The following is a 16,465-nucleotide window of genomic DNA, read 5'->3' as shown; positions in this document are numbered from 1 at the left end:
TCACGCCCTGGGCCGAAGGCAGGTGCCAAACTGCTGAGCCACCCAGGGATTCCCTATCTCTTCTATTAAAAAGATTATCTAGCACGAAATAATTTAAGAGTTTTAATAAATATGCAAAGTTATCTGATCCAAACACTGATATAACAAATTTCTACAGAATTTTTTTTTATCAGAAAGAGCACCCAGATGGCTCAGTCAGTTAAGCTTCTGACCTCAGGGTCCTAGGATCTAGCCCCACATCTGGCTCCCTGCTCATTGGGGAGCTTGCTTCTCCCTTTCCCTCTGCCCGCTACTCCCCTTGCTTTGCTCTCTCTCTTGCCAAATGAATAAATAAAAATCTTTTTAAAAAAGCAATTTTTTATCAGATAAATACATTTGAACACTGGTACTGATTTTGATAGCACTGATTCTATACACATCCCATTTAATTTTGAGCAAGATATATTAGATGTCTTTCATAATTTAAGTTGATTATTTTTCTTTAGTATTTTCCAATCAGTTATTCATGTCTTCCTTTAAAGTCCTACAGTTACATTTCAGTCCCTTCTCCATGTAACAGCCCATCAAAAAGTTGAGAATATTTATCATGTTACCCCTAGTCTAGCTTTAGGAAATCCTGCCAAAGAATTTTCACTATTCCAAAAAGAAATCATATATTCTATAACTTCTTTGCTAATCTAGCTATTTCCAGTTTATTGATACTCTTTCAAAAGCATGGTGTTGGAATGCCTGGATGGCTCAGTGGTTAAGTGTCTGCCTTCATCTCAGGGCATGATCCCGAGGTCCCGGGATCCAGTCCCACATTGGGCTCCCTGTGGGAAGCCTGCTTCTCCCTCTGCCTGTGTCTGCCTGTCTCCCTCTCTCTCGCTCTTTCCCTGTCTCTCATGAATAAATAAATAAAATATAAAAAAAATAAATAAAAAGCATGGTGTTCAGAGCAGAATACAGGATCATAGTTGTTGTCTGTTGAGACTAGAGAAGTGTCACTTCCCTCGTGGATGTTCTATTTCTAGTTTGGTGGCCAAATAATACCACTGAATCATCTTAAAGTAACCATTGAGAAAAAAAAAATCCAAATATTTTTCCATGCCCTTTCAAGATCCCAACCCTTGTGAATTGGCATAATTAGTTGGAGGGCTCTTAGCAAAAGACCTCTCATACATTCCTATTAATTGTCATCTGTTGGACAAGTCCACTTGAAAAACAACAACAACAACAAAAAACAAAAAAACAAAACTAAGGGTGACCTATGGTGAAGAACTGAGACTCTCCGTCCAAAAATTGACAGTGAACTGCATTCTGCCAAAAACCACAGGGACTTAGAAGCAGACCTTGCAAGTTAAACTCTCAGAGGAAACCTTATCACTGGCTAATACCTTGATTCCAATCACGTGACAGAACTTGAAGTGCAGTTGTAGAAAATAGGAAGCAAGAAAGAAACACATAAAAAGAAAGATGCCTAGTTAACTTTGGACACGGATAAACAACAAATAGTTTTTTGATATAAGTATGCTCCATAAGAGTTTGAGGCAAACATGTTTTTTAAAAATAAGCTGTTTATCTGAACTTCAAATGTAGCTAGTGCCTTATATTTTATCTGGCAGCCCCACCCTAAGACAAAGGATGAAGCTAAGCCCGAACTGGACTCCTGACTCAAAGCATATATGAGGTAATATATATGTGCAATTTTAAAACATAACCTTGGGGAGTAAATTGTGACATAGTAATAAAGGAAAACCAATATGCCATCTTGTTAAATTTAGCTCATTTTCCAAGAAATCAAATGTATTTGGATCTTGAGTCTACTATACTACATCCTCTTTCCAATTTCTTGTTCAAAAATCAATTTTATATCTTCATCTAGGTTAGTTAAAAATAATTAGGAAATAGTTGACAGTAAACACTTATGTCAGTAGAGAATTCTATTACTGTTGGCACAAATTAATTACATGAGCATAGTCACGTTACTGCAATTAATCAGTTAAATATGTATATAATTTATTTTTTTCCATCTCCAAGTATCTACAATTTTTATGGAGTATATCAAAAGAGCACTTGCTTAAGTGTTGCTGGAGTCCAGTTATATTTTGTCTAGTTGACCTACTTATAATCACCATGATTTGTTTAATTTGTTCTTTGGATCACTGTTCCTTCCTTGAGATACTCACAGACATGAGGTGAATATAAAACCAAATTAGAATTTCACCTCTTTGAAATACCAAGGTCATCAATGTATAAAATATAGATTCAAAAAAATATAGACTCATAATAAGATTAATGGCCATATATGTCAATATCTCAGACATTTTCAACATTCCATGGACATCCTTAATAGTGGTTTAGTGATATTATTAGCAGTTTATTCTTCTTATCTAGCAACAAATTTCTTTCCTCTTAGAGAATACCCAGTGTTGGGAACGCTGGTTCAACAGAAAATACTGCATAGTTTTTGATATTATGAGCTTCCCAGGACTTTGGTAATTTTTGCTCAAATAAATTTAGGATTTACTTATCTTGATCTACTGGATTTTAATTTTATCACTGTTCTTCACAATGCCTCCCCTTTTTTTCTGGCAAGAGAGAAAACTTTCTCCTAATTATTTCTCCATGAGATACTTTCTGACAAAATATGTTCTACCCTCCTCTGAAGGGTTCAAAGAATAGAGAATGGTTCCAACCATAAAGCCAAATGCATTAGAATTATGATTCATATGCTATAAATCATTTAATTCAGGAATCATTAACTAACTAACTGAACTGCATCATGAAATATATTTTTCTGCAATGAAGTTGGAAAATTTTACTTATGCATTAATCAGATGTTAAATTACATGTAAAAGAAAACTAATCTCTGATAGCATTTGAGGGATAAGCCAAGTGATACTAAAATGAGCAAATTACTTTGGTACACATTTCCATGACTACTTCTAGAAGTAGTATGTGACTCTCAAGTATCAGGGTTCATAAGAGATTCAAGGACAAGTATCAAAATCCAGATTCCAGGCCTCAATCCAAATAATTTTTATTCAAGTGGTCTGAATAATGACATAGATATGTGATTTTTTAATCAATAATTAATAATAATTCAAATATTCTCACTTTGAAGGAAAAAAAAACACCACATTTTATCCCTCCTTCACACTTCTTATAATTTTTCAGGCAAAAAACCAACAACAGGTTTTATGAGAGATGCAGCTTTTGTTAGTCCCTTGTGTATCCAATGAAAAGAAAGCTAAGGAAGGAATACACCAGGGGGTTCAGAGTAGTTTAATAAATGATTCATTTGAATAAAAATGACAGCAAGCCTCAGCCTTCCAGGCTTTGGGGTTCTGACCCTTTTATTCTTCCATATGCTCTGTAGAGAGAATAGAATTAAAAAAAAAAAATAGTTGCCTGTATTCTGACAACTTTTATATAACCCTTGCCACTTTAGATCTAGAAGAACACTTGCTCCTTGTAAGATCTGCAGAATCTAACAAATTGCCAAAGAATACTAATGACAAAGCTGTGAAGTCCTTTCCCATCTGGAAAATGGAAAGAGCACATTCTGCAGGTGGGGGTCAATAGAGACTGTAGAAAGACTAAGTAATCTCATACACAGAGTTATGTTCTCTAGCACCTTTCTCCTCTCCTAGGACTAAGGAAATCCTTAGTCACTTTCTAATCTACAAAATCACTTTTGTACAAACTCTGTCACTTTCCAATGCTATTTTCAAAACATTTTTATTCCACTTTTTCTTTTAGAGACTGATTTTATTTATGTATTTATGTATGTATGTATGTATGTATTTATTTATTTATTTATTTATTTATTTATTTATTTAGAGAGACAGTATAATGGGGGGAGGGTCAGAGGGAGAGAGAGAGAATTTTAAGCTGACTCCCCACTGAGCATGGAGCCTGATGCAGGATTGGACCCCAGGATCCTGAGATCATGACCTGAGCTGAAATCAAAAGTTTGAAGCTTAACCGAACTGAGCCCCAGGTGCCCCTCATTCCATTTTTTTCTACAAGCTCTTCTCTGAAGCCCATGCTTTCCACCCATTCTCCATAGGAACATCATCTGAGACCATTAACTCTCACTCAATGTGAGTGTTGCTACTGGACTCCCAATATTCCTCAATCTGCCCTCAATGTGGATGGATCCAATGACTACATAGCTGCCACATCTAGAACCACATTGTTCCATGGCTTTGATCTTCATTCCACTCCATGTTATATACACATTGCTACACTGAGGTTCTGGAACTAGTCATTGTCTGAGATACTGTACCTGTGGAATTCAGATCCTTCTCTGTCAAAAGAGAAATGCTTTTTCTGACAATGCTCTTGATGTTACTTAACTAAAAGGCAAAATAAGTAACATAGTAATAAAAGCTAAGAAACATAGCAATAAAAGCTAAGAAGTATCATATAAAGAAAAGAAAAAAAGAGGTGAGTTAGATGGAAGTATAATGTCTGAGGAAATAGGAAATCTCAGTAATTCCAAAGAATAAATACTTTTCATTCAATATTATTTTTATCAGAGAATATTCTTATATTATTATTATTTAATCCTGTTAAAATTACCAAAATTTGAGTTTTATGGTATAGCATGGGGGATATGCTACATCACTGAGAAGAATATGTATTCCATAGTTTTCCATTATAGGTATCTAATAAATCTAAACATAATATAATGAAGATAAAATCATACATTAAAAAATATTAGTAAGAGTTCCTCTCCTGTAAGAGTTTTCTTTTCAAGTTTGCCTAAAAGCTTATATAATTGGATTGAAAGTCAAGAGCTTTGTTTTCCCAAGACAGTAGTGCAAACTCTAATAAGGATCTAAGAAGATCCTTATTATTCATAATCAAGGACAGAAATAAAAAAGAATAATCTTCAAGTCATATAGTTATTATAGCACTTTATAATTATTAAGCAATTACTATGTTCCAAGAACTATACTAATTCTTTTATATGATTTAACTTATTTTCTCAAACTTACAGCTACCTACTCAATACTTTTACATAAATGTCTCACTGATATCTCAAACTTTATATACTTGAACTACAACATTTGTACTCTATCATGACATTTTTCTCCCAAATTCCCATATAATTAAATGGCCTCATAATTTATTATTTATGGAATCACTCCAAAAAGTCGACTATCTTTGCCTAATAACTGTTAGAATAAGTAAAGACAAATATTTTCAGTAAGGATATAAATGATTTAAACTTCCGTATCACTAACTGTACTCATTCACAAAACACATAATTATTATGTGCGACCCTGAGCATATATCTTACAGATATTTCGCAGCATAAATGTAGCTTTATGTGATGACTGCATATTGGATCATTCTTATTTTCTGAAATTCCAAAACAGGCAAAACTAATCTATGGTGGTTGAAATCAGAACAGTCACTGTTTTCCCACAGGGGAGATACTGACTGGAAAAGATAACAAGGAAATGTTCTGGATTGAAAGATGGGTTCTATAATAGGTTTCCTGGTGGAAGTCACAGGTAGCTTAGTTTTATAAACTCAACTTTCTATGCATTTAAGAATAGAACTATGTAAGGCAGAAGGAAATACCTTTTCACAAAGAACTTTTGAGGTCTACTACTGTGGATTTCTTATGGACTTATGGAAAAAAGTTAGCAAAAGGCAAGTTTCTTCTCTTAGAACAGAAAAGTTCTTTTTAATGATCTTTTTAATGATCTATGGTCTTTCCTTCCTAATTTATGTTGACCTTTTGATAAACATATTTTTCTTCTTTTAATTCACATTAAATCCACCCTCTTTTCTAAGAAATCTATTATGTGCTACTTACTGTTAGGTACCAGTAATTCAGGTACAAATTAGTTGATTTCACTGTTTATAGGTAATAGTCCAGAAGACAATAGATATGCTACTTGTATGCGGAAACAAAAATTATCTGTGCAACAAGCGACCACTAACCTTATCTAACTCTGTTAGACATTGCTAATAACTACAGAAGCAATAATAAATCTGAGATACAATCATATCCTTGGCAATAATTATTTCTTTGTTACTTTGATCATGTAACTTTTAGATAAAGACAGAATTCTACAACCAGAAAGATTTCCTATCTAACTGTATATTCCTATAAAATCAGACATTCTCTGGTTGATTTGGGATAAATGAGTTGTTAAGAACAGTGAAGGATCTTGCCAGTTTGATGTTACCTTGAGAGAGTTTCTTGTTTGGTAGAAGAAAACATGCAAATCCTACATCAGAACCGAAGGGATGTAATAGAAATAGCATTAGACAGTGTCAGCATTTTCTTGTTCTGGTCCCCTGAGCTGCAATTCCTACAGGACAGCATAAAGGTGAGACATGCACACACGGTGGGTTGAGTTACTGGAGAGGAATGCTGGGTATAGGAAATTGGAATTGTATACAATGGTCAGTAAGCACACCCACCCTATACTCTAGGGAGAAAGAAAAATTGTGAAAAAAAAAAAAAGAAAGAAAAATTGTGTTTAGAATACTGGATAGTAAGTTACCGCACCTTCTATTTCCTCCAGTGGGAGATACTTCCTCTATATCCAAAGCAATCAGTATGCACACAATCTTGGTAAAGATAGTGAAAACTAAAGTCCATTATGTTTCTGTCCACAAATAGTGCAGAAACACAAAAGATTCCTGGAGAATATTCCCCCAACATAAGTTACACATGTCCCAGAACTGCTTTAAAAAATACACTCCTATGTAAGTGTCATGGCATTTAAGTAACTATCTTCCAGGATTTCAGAATTGCTCTCTATGACATCTGTCATGGCAGATTCTTCAGGTACTTTCTTTTTGGGCGGAGTCAAATGGGTATTTATAACAATGCTCACTAGAAGGTAACAGTATACTACTGCCAAGTATCATCTGAAAAATTTCCTAGCACTGTGCTGTTCACTGCTGGTGATATTCTGGTTTGTGAAATGCTCCATGTAGTCACGAATATAAGCAGATTCTATTTCTGATCTAATTAAGTCTTTCATAAAATAAAATCCTGAAAATAATTAGGGACAGAAAAGTTACTCTGGTGGTAACACAATATTTTTTTAAATTTTTTATTAGTTTTATTATTTTTTGGCAGGATCACAATATTAATGTAACAAATGCATTTCAAAATTTCTATACTCCAATAGGCCTTTGGAAACCTATTTTTTTTCTCAAGTCTGTGATATTTACTATCGTGTTGACCGGTCCAAGCATTGATAATAACTCACGGGAACCACATCTCCTTTATCTTCCTCAGGCTGCAAGAGAACTTCAACCTATCGGAGTGAATGCTTGGCACTAGTGCACCATGTCCGATAGATTCAACTTCAAAGATCTACACTTTTTACCGGAAATAGCAGCCTCTCAATTTGCTGTTCAGTTTGAGATCAAAGCATTTGTACAAGAAGAGGTTATTTGCAAAATGAGGCATCATGGAATGGTTCTGACTTTGCTTAGTCTCAAGAGTCATTAAAGGTGGAGTGGGGCACCGGGGTGGCTCAGTCGGGTAAACATCTGTCTTCAGCTCAGGTCAGGATCCCAGGGTCCTGGGACTGAGCCCAGAGTCAGCCTCCCTGCTCAGCAGGGGGTCTTGCATCTCTCCCGGGCTCTCTCTCTCTGTCTCTCTGCCCCTCCCTCAGCTCGGGGTCTCTTTCTCCCTTCCTCTCCCTCATATCAATCAATCAATCAATCAATCAATCATTTTTTTTTAAAAAAGAGAAATTAAACTTGGAGAAACAGATTGAAAGAACAGCACTTATATTTATAGAATAATTACTACATTAAAATTACTAAATCTCACTTAGACCTCCCAGCAACTCTCTGTGGTAAATGTCATGACCCTTATTTTATTGGAGTGAGGGTGAAGGTTAGAAATTTTAAATGGTCTTTCCAAATTCTGTAATGACCATTGAGTTCAGTCAGCCTACTGATTTTCATAGTAAGGAAAATGATATCCAAAATTTGGACTAAAACCCTGGACCTATAAAAGCTCAACCAATTATACTCTTACAGTGGGTTGCCCATATTGCTCCTCACTCCATGCACTAGCATACAGAATCACTATCACATCATAGGATTAAAGCAGGTAGTACCATGTTATTACAGCTTGGTAGCAGGTATGTCATTAGGGGAGTGACCATCATGACCTGCATAAAATGTTATGTTATGTTAGTTTATGTTCTCATTGTAGAAATAACAATGAAAGAATAAAATAGCAGTTACGTGGAAATAAAAATCTTTGTCCAAACGTTGACTCCCACAAATGAATTATAAGATTAATATGCAAATCAGATATTATAACTATAACATCATATTTTAAATTGCTGGTCAGGACCACATGTCTAAAAGTAGACCCAGGGTCTTCTTTGTCTCATTTCCTTAGGAATAGAGGAAACATATATTTAACTTTCTAGTCCACATTTTTGCATTCCTCCAGAGGAGAGAACTGATCTTGACTCTTTGTAGGTGTAATATATATACTACATGATCAAGATATTCAGGAGAGAAATGTGGAAGTTCTGAAAAAAACTGACCTGTTTGAAAACGTTGTCTCTCGAGTTCCACAGATAGGTGAATCTAAAAGGTATCACATGCATAGTGGCGACTCAGGCAGTAGCTATTCTCAGAATCTCTACTTAGATATGCAAAATCTAACAGTAGTGGAATCAGACAGATTCCACTGGTATTACCAAGTCCTTTGTCTTTCAGCCACAAAGTCAGGGTTTGGGGTAAATCTTCAGTCCTAGAGCAGATTTATTTATTTTATTTATTTATTTATTTTAGAGTGGATTTAGAATGCTAGTCAGAAGAACCAACTGGAGTAGACATGGTTATAAATTTTTGCAACCAGAAGGTCTAGTACCTGTCTAAAATAGCTCTATCATGTTACTTGGACTCTCTACAATTCAGTTTTCTTTTTTATAAAATGGGCCACTTTTGAGATGAACAGAATGATTTTAAGATAGCTAACATGTGGAAGGGTATATGGACCATAGTAAGCTCTATTTGTTTTTTATATATTAATACTAATTATTAAGAATTATAAGAACATATAATCACTAGTAATTAATAATAACATTGTTGTTATTACATTTAATTCATTTGGCTAACTACCTTGAGTACCCTTTTCTGAATTTCATTTTGCTTATTCATCAAATATGTTTAATAGCACTCATCTTTCTTTTTTTCTTTTTTTTTAATTTTTTAATTTATTTTATTTATGATAGGCACACAGTGAGAGAGAGGCAGAGACACAGGCAGAGGGAGAAGCAGGCTCCATGCACCGGGAGCCCAACGTGGGATTCGATCCCAGGTCTCCAGGATCGCACCCTGGGCCAAAGGCAGGCGCTAAACCGCTGCGCCACCCAGGGATCCCAGCACTCATCTTTCTAAGTTGTGATAAGAATTAGAAATTATGTGAGGCGCCTAGCAAGAAGTTTGAGCTCAATGACTTAATGATTATTTCTAAAAATAGTTATCAAAGCAGAGACTAAGAATATAGAAAATTAGTACTTATCACTGGACAATAACTTGGGTGCTCAGTTTCCTGAATGGCTCACCAGGTTTCAGGTTGGGGGATGGGGGGACCCTGATTTCATTTTAAGTTGGAATCAGTGGAGCTTAGAAAGATTCTGAAAAATTGGAATTTCCTATGCTTCAGTCAATACTGGCTCAGGAATTTTGGTTAGATGCTGTTATTCCATCCATCTTGAGAAAAACATGAAGACGAGGCTGGTAAATATTTTGAGCTCGGAATTTCACAGCTAATCTAAGATGGACAAATATCTTGCTTTGCAAAGGGTGAACATGAAGAAGAAATACTTTATTAGATAATTCTTGGTAAAATATTAAAAGTAAAACAAATTGTTTTTAATACAATCAAGAATATACTGTAGTATGCTTTGACATGTTAACATATTACCAAAATAATATTAAGTTTATCAGTTTTGATGCACCTAATATATACTTTTATAACATTCTATAAAATGCAGTGAAAATTTCATATAAAAAAGATGTTACACATAAAGGATCCTTCTGCTCCTGGATGTCATTCAGATGCTTATTGAATTGTTAGAAATATGACTTTTTGGCAAGATTTGAATGCAGAAAGGTCCATAGTATTGAGTTTCTGTAGAAGATCCAGTAACAATAATTCCTAGGAGTAGTTTTAGAATGTTTTCTCAACTTATCATTCTTTCCATGCCATAAACTACTTATCAAAAGAGCCAAACTTTTCTATAAAGAGAATGAGAACATTAAAAATGAAAACAGATTTCTGAGTTCCCTTTTATACTTAAACATCAGAGCTAGTCTGGCCAAAAGAAAGAAAAAAATAAATTTCTTTTTCTGAGTAATCTTATTTTCCCCAAATGGCCTATTACAAATATGACTTTTTCTAGAAAAAGACAAGAATTTTAAACTTGTGGCCTTGTACTTTTTCAGCATATAATTGATGGAAAAAAACTAAAACCAGAGAGGACAAAACCTGGGTCCTTTGTCAAAATTTCAGAATGATCTATGCCACTCTTTATGAACCCTCAAATAAGCAAAGCAGTTAAACTATCTGCAATCGAGCATTTATCTCTGTTGAGTTAAAGTAAAACACTAACAATAACATGCAATTATGAATCTGCTTATTCATTAAACTGAACAGATCTTTATTCATCATCTACCATATGACAGTCTGTCCAGAAAATGATGAATAAAACAGTCTCTCAAGGTAATATATAAAAGATAATGCATTTTTAAATTCAGAATTTGCAAAGTACAAATAGTGTGAGGAAAAATATATACATTTATGCTTTCATATAAGTACAGGACACAAGAAACGTAGTATATTAAAACAGTATTATTTTGGGGCACCAAACCCATATTTCAGCTGTGGGATCTTGAGCACGCTGTATGCAGGTATATGATGGGGCAAGTCACAGTAAACAGGAGATTTTGAGGATAGGAGCTAAAAGTGGAAAAAAGTCAGTCAAATGATCCAAAACTCTAAGACTGATCATCAATAACTGGAGTAGCTCTTCAAATGTTGATTCTTATTAGTTGGTACTAATTAAAAACAGAAACAAACTAAAGTTAAAAACAAAAACAAACAAACAAAAAGATTCCATTTTTCTACCTCCCTCCTTTTTTCCTCAACCCCAGAGTAAGTATGGAACTCATTTTGATGTTCTTCTAGTACAATCTTTGTTGAGGTTGTTAATCTGATATGTCAAGCTCATATGTTTTAACAAACTGGTACTTTCACAGCTGTGGACTATGGTACCCAGTTATTTTTGTCTTGATAAAAGACAACTGTCAAGCCTTAGCTACAACTAATCTAGGAACTTCTTCTCTGGTTGCTATTTCTGAATGCACAGGTGTTGATTGCTTATTTATTTATTCCCCATTGATGGAACTACTTTCCTTCCTTCTGGGAATTCTTTTAGCACTCAAAACATATCTGCAGCTCTGCCTGTAAATAGCCACATGCAAAATTATAAACTGCCAAACTATTATACAAACTCTGGTATGATCAAATGTTGTTGTCCTTATTTGTGCTGGACTAAATTCATATTGTCTCCGATTGTCATGGATTCGGCCAGTAACTCTAGAGATGAGATCAGTGTAATTAAATTATTTTCGCCAAATGTTAATCATTAATTCAGATATTTATATGTCCTTATTTTCTTAGACGCTATTTTGAATACAGATTCTGCATAAATATTTAGTTTTAGTAACTAGAATGATTCAGATAGTCTTATGTCAAAGTGGCTCAATAATATATTTTTCTGGGGCACCTGGGTGGCTCAATCAGTTGAGCATCTGCCTTCGGCTCAGGTGGTGATCTCAGGGTCCTAGGATCTGGCCCCACGTTGGGCTCCCTACTCAGCAGGGAGCCTGTTTCTCTCTCTCCTTCTACTACTCCCCTACTTGTGAGCTCTTTCTCTCTCTCTCTCTCTCTGAAATAAATAAATATTAAAAAATAACACATTTTTTTTCCTTCACTAAGCACATAGTCATTGTTTTCTTGCTATCTGTCAAGTGTCAGAGAAAATAGAAAATACAGTCATTGACTTACATTAATTTTCAGTTTTTAAAGGCATCTATTACAGAAATCAGAAATCAGAAATAAACACGAGTTCTTTGCCAAAAGTGAGCAAGAGGTACTAAGTGAAACGGAAGAAGGCTGACTTGGATTAGTATCCTGGTCGATATTATTACTGAGCAGATATATTTGCTAGATGATGAGATAAGTATGGGAAGAATGAAGTCCGGTCTGAACAAACATCAAGTGAAAAACATGCAGTTATATAGTAAGTGTGGCACATTTGAGCAAATTCAGGTACTTTTATTTTACTGGAAAATTGCATTTACATTTTAAAAAAGAAAGAATATGATATATAAAAGAAGTCTTTGCCATGTAGGCCAGGAGTTTGTAATTTAATTTGAATTTAACTTGAAACTAAGAACTCTAGAGGGTTTTGTTTTTTTTTGTTTTTTAAGATTTATCTTACTACTTCTAAACATGTGCAATATTCCTGTACACTATTTTTACGATAATTGGAATCACTAGCACTGTTACTTCCCAAAAGGATAAACCAGGTTATCTTCCCAGCTTTTCCCTTTACGCTCACTCCTCCCACCACCCCCTGCCAGCCAAGAAGTCCGTCTGACCATAAAGCCCTTTATATCTGTCATCTTTCTCAGTTCTCTCCTCTTCCTCCTTAATGTTTTGCCTATATTCAGGTTCTCGTTACTACTCTTTCTTTTTCCTTTTTAAACAGCCTTATTGACATATAATTTATTTACCATATAATTTATCCATTTAAATGTACAGTTCTGTAATTTTTAGCATATTTAAAGATATATGCAGCCACCTCCACAGTAAATTTTAAAACATTTTGACCACTTCAAAAATAAACATTATGTACTTTATCCATCACCAACCTATTTCTTCATCTTCTCTAGCCCTAAATGAGCACTAATCTACTTTTTGTCTCTATACATTTTCTTATTCTAGATTTTCATATGAATGCAAACATATAAAATTTAAACTTTTGTTATGTTCTCCTTCTGCTGAGCATAATGTTTTCAAACTTCAAGTTTTTTTTTTTAATTGGAGTTCAATTTGCCAACATATAGCATAACACCCAGCGCTCATCCCTCCAAGTGCCCCCATCACCCAGTCATCCCCACCCCTGCCCACCTCCCTTTCCACTACCTCTTGTTTGTTTCCCAGAGTTAAGTGTCTCTCATGTTTTGTCACCCTCACTGATATTTTCATTTTCTCTCCTTTCCCTTTATTCCCTTTCCCTAATTCTTATATTCCCCAAATGAATGAGACCATATAAAGTTTCATCCAAGCTGTCATCAGTACCAGTATTTCACTTTTCGTTTTATTTTGTTTGGCTTCATTTTTTTTTTTTTAATGGCTAGATAACATCCCATTGTTGGGATGCCCCATATTTTATTTATCCATTCATTGGTTGACGGACATCTGGGTGGTTGCCACCTTTGAGCTATTATAATTCCCGCTGCTATAATTATTTGTGTCAAAGTTTATTGTGTGGATATGTTTTCATTTTTCTAGAGGATATAAGAGGACATAAGTAGCAGTTGAATTGCCAAGTCATATGGTATCTTTGTTTCATCATTCAAAGAACTGTCACCCTGCTCTCTGAAGTAGATGCACCCTTGTACATCCTCACTCCTCATTTCTGACTTGCAACCTTTAATTCACCACCACTGCTCCACACTGGCCTTCCAGTCCACCATCCTCAGATTTGTTCAGGCTCACCCCTATATCATCATGTTGTTCTGCATAAAACCCTCTAGAGTCCTTGGGACACCTGGGTGGCTCAGCGGTCGAGAGTCTGCCTTCAGCTCAGGGTGTGATCCCAGGGTCACAAGCTAAACATAGAGCAAGGGCGAGCGAGAATATGCTAGAATTTACTGGCATCTCAGCCTGTCTTTCACCTCCTGTAATCAGGACAAGCTTTAGGGGCTTCTCTACTTCATTCCATCTTCTACGTCTCATGCAAATTCCCCTTTTGGGCACCTTCCATTCAGGCAAGCGGACACAGGAGGAAAACACCACAGTGACACTGTCAAAACTTGAAGACAATCTCTTGCTAAACAATGAGTCAACCCCGATGCTTGTTATTTTAATCATGGGATTCATTTAAAACACGATCTAAGTGCAGTTGACACAGTGTTATGTTAGTTGCAGGTGTACAACATAGTGATTCAACAAGTTTCTACGGGAGGTTCTGCTCCCCACAAGTGTAGCTACCATCTGTCCCCATCTGTCCCAATGCTATTACAATAGCCTTGACTACGTTCCTTATGCTGTGCCTTTTATGCCCGTGACTTATTCATTCCATAACTCAAAGCCTGCACCTCCCACTCCCCAGAATTCATTTTTTTTAACTCATAAGAACTTTTTTGCTCTTTGCACTCTTTTTGAAACCTTTTTTTTTTTTTCTTAAGATTTCCTCTTGGATCTGAGTATAGTAATTAGACATTTATTAAAGTATATCCTTGGTTTCCTGAATTATCTCTTCTTTTATTCTCTTTGGTTGTTGTGTCTGCCTATTTTGTTCACTCTTTGTTTCACATACTATATTAACTCATTTTGCTAATGCTATTTATTTTCCTCTAATTTATTATGATCTTTATTTGAGTGTACCTAGTTATGACATAGGGGCTCTACTCTTTGTGTAAGGGGCTAACACAGGTTTCTCTTGCAGTTACATGAGACTATTTCTCCAACTCTTTATGGTTTAAATGGAAAAACTAGCTATTAATTCCATTAAGTGAAACAAGTGCCTTTGAATTTTTAAGGTGAATCTCCACACTTTGAAGAAAAGTAAAAGGTCTTTCTCTTAGGATAGGAAGATAATAGTTCTACAGTTCCCTCCTGTCCCAACACTTTCTCTCAGATCTAAAGTTAAACACATTTCTCCTGCTCTGTAGAGACCAGTTCTTAGTCTTCAGCTTGAAAGCAAAATCCAAGCCTGCCAGATATTCTATTTTTTTAACTGTATCCAGCTTTATTAAAGATACTTTTCATAAACAATCATGGCATTTCAGGCAGGACATGGACGGACAATCGAAACAGTATACAACAACTTTCAAACTCCCTTCTTCAATGGACTACCAAAATCAGAAAGCCACTATAAAAACCGATGAACAATGTGATGCTCTGAACAGGGAAAGTTTAGAGTAAGGGTTGACCGTTCACATGTAGCAGGTTGTTTAACAACTTTTCACAAGCCGACCCTGACTTTCAGGAAATGAAATGAAAATGGCAGAATTATCAATATGAAGATCCACAAACTAAAAAAAGGAACTCTTTTGAGGGACGCCATCTCAGGGGTGACACTGTAAAGTCCAGATTGCCTGACATACTGGGAACCATTTCATGGGGTCAGGTTCCAACAGGTCTCTGGGTTTAAGGGAGTCAAGTCTATGTTGAAGGCAGAGAGGGAGAAGAGATAATAAAAAAAAAATGAATTTAATTTTTCCACACCACCAAGGTGGCTCATGGGTGTCAACATCAAGGAATCCCTACTCCTGGGAGCCAAGAGGAAGTTTCTCAAAACTAGAAGGGAAAAGTGTTTTTCCCCTTGTTATCAATCTAGCTTCGGAGATATTCTATTAGTGACATATGCCCTTCCCCCAAAACAACAATAGTGTTCCGTGTGCTAACAACATAGCTTAAAATAAAAGTAAAACAAAATTCTGCATTTTTATAAAACCTGATAAAAATAGTATTTCAAACTGTACAGTCACCAGAAGTACACAGTTATCAAAAATGCACATACTTCACTTGGCATCTCCAGCACCTTCAGCTTTCTGTGCCTGGTCTGTTTTGGCATCTCCGTTTTCTGCAGGGTTATTTCCATCCTTGCCAGCATCAGCTTTCCCCTTTTTCCCTTTGGGTACCTTCTCTCCCTTCTTTGCAAGGGCCTTTTTTAGGCTTGGGCTCTGGCTTGGGAGGAGCAGGTTTAGCAGATAACCTTGCAGATCTTCTCTATGGCTCATCCTTCACCTTGGCTTTATCTTCTTCAGCATCCCCTTCAGCCTTTCTCTTGGGTGTAGTGGCCATGGCGGTGGCCATAGGCACTGGACGTGGGGATTCAGTGGCACGCGGGCTTTGGCCGGTCCAAGGGTCGTTCTCGCCTCTTCTTCTTCCCAGATATTCTATTTTCCCTGAGACTGGGATACTATGAACCATCTACTTATACAATTATCAGTTATAAAATAAATTATAGGGGCACCTGGATGGCTCAGTTGTTTAAGCATCTGACTTTTGATTTTGGCTCAGGTCATGATCTTGGGGTTGTAGGATGGAGCCCCATGTCCAGCTCTGCACTGAGCGTGGAGTCTACTTGTCCCTTCCCCCTGACCATGCTCTCTCGCTCTCTCTCTGTCTTACATAAATAAATAAGTTAATTAATCAAAAAATATT

At 35.8% G+C, this 16,465-nt stretch overlaps 1 long non-coding RNA gene and 1 pseudogene across 1 annotated transcript; one reads left to right on the top strand and one right to left on the bottom strand.

Annotated features, from left to right (window-relative positions):
• The first annotated feature begins 4,303 nt into the window (after positions 1-4,303).
• On the top strand, positions 4,304-9,466 carry LOC144293443 (uncharacterized). Its single transcript, XR_013360677.1, has 3 exons — positions 4,304-4,434; positions 7,262-7,479; positions 9,231-9,466. It is a non-coding gene; the product is annotated as an uncharacterized LOC144293443 (long non-coding RNA).
• Positions 9,467-15,741: 6,275 nt separating this feature from the next.
• Positions 15,742-16,231, bottom strand: LOC144292059 (non-histone chromosomal protein HMG-17 pseudogene; annotated as a pseudogene).
• Positions 16,232-16,465: the final 234 nt, after the last annotated feature.

This window comes from Canis aureus, chromosome 21 (genome assembly GCF_053574225.1).
Source record: "Canis aureus isolate CA01 chromosome 21, VMU_Caureus_v.1.0, whole genome shotgun sequence".
In the NCBI taxonomy this organism is placed as follows: Eukaryota; Metazoa; Chordata; class Mammalia; order Carnivora; family Canidae; genus Canis; species Canis aureus.
This window is presented reverse-complemented; position numbering and strand designations above follow the sequence as displayed.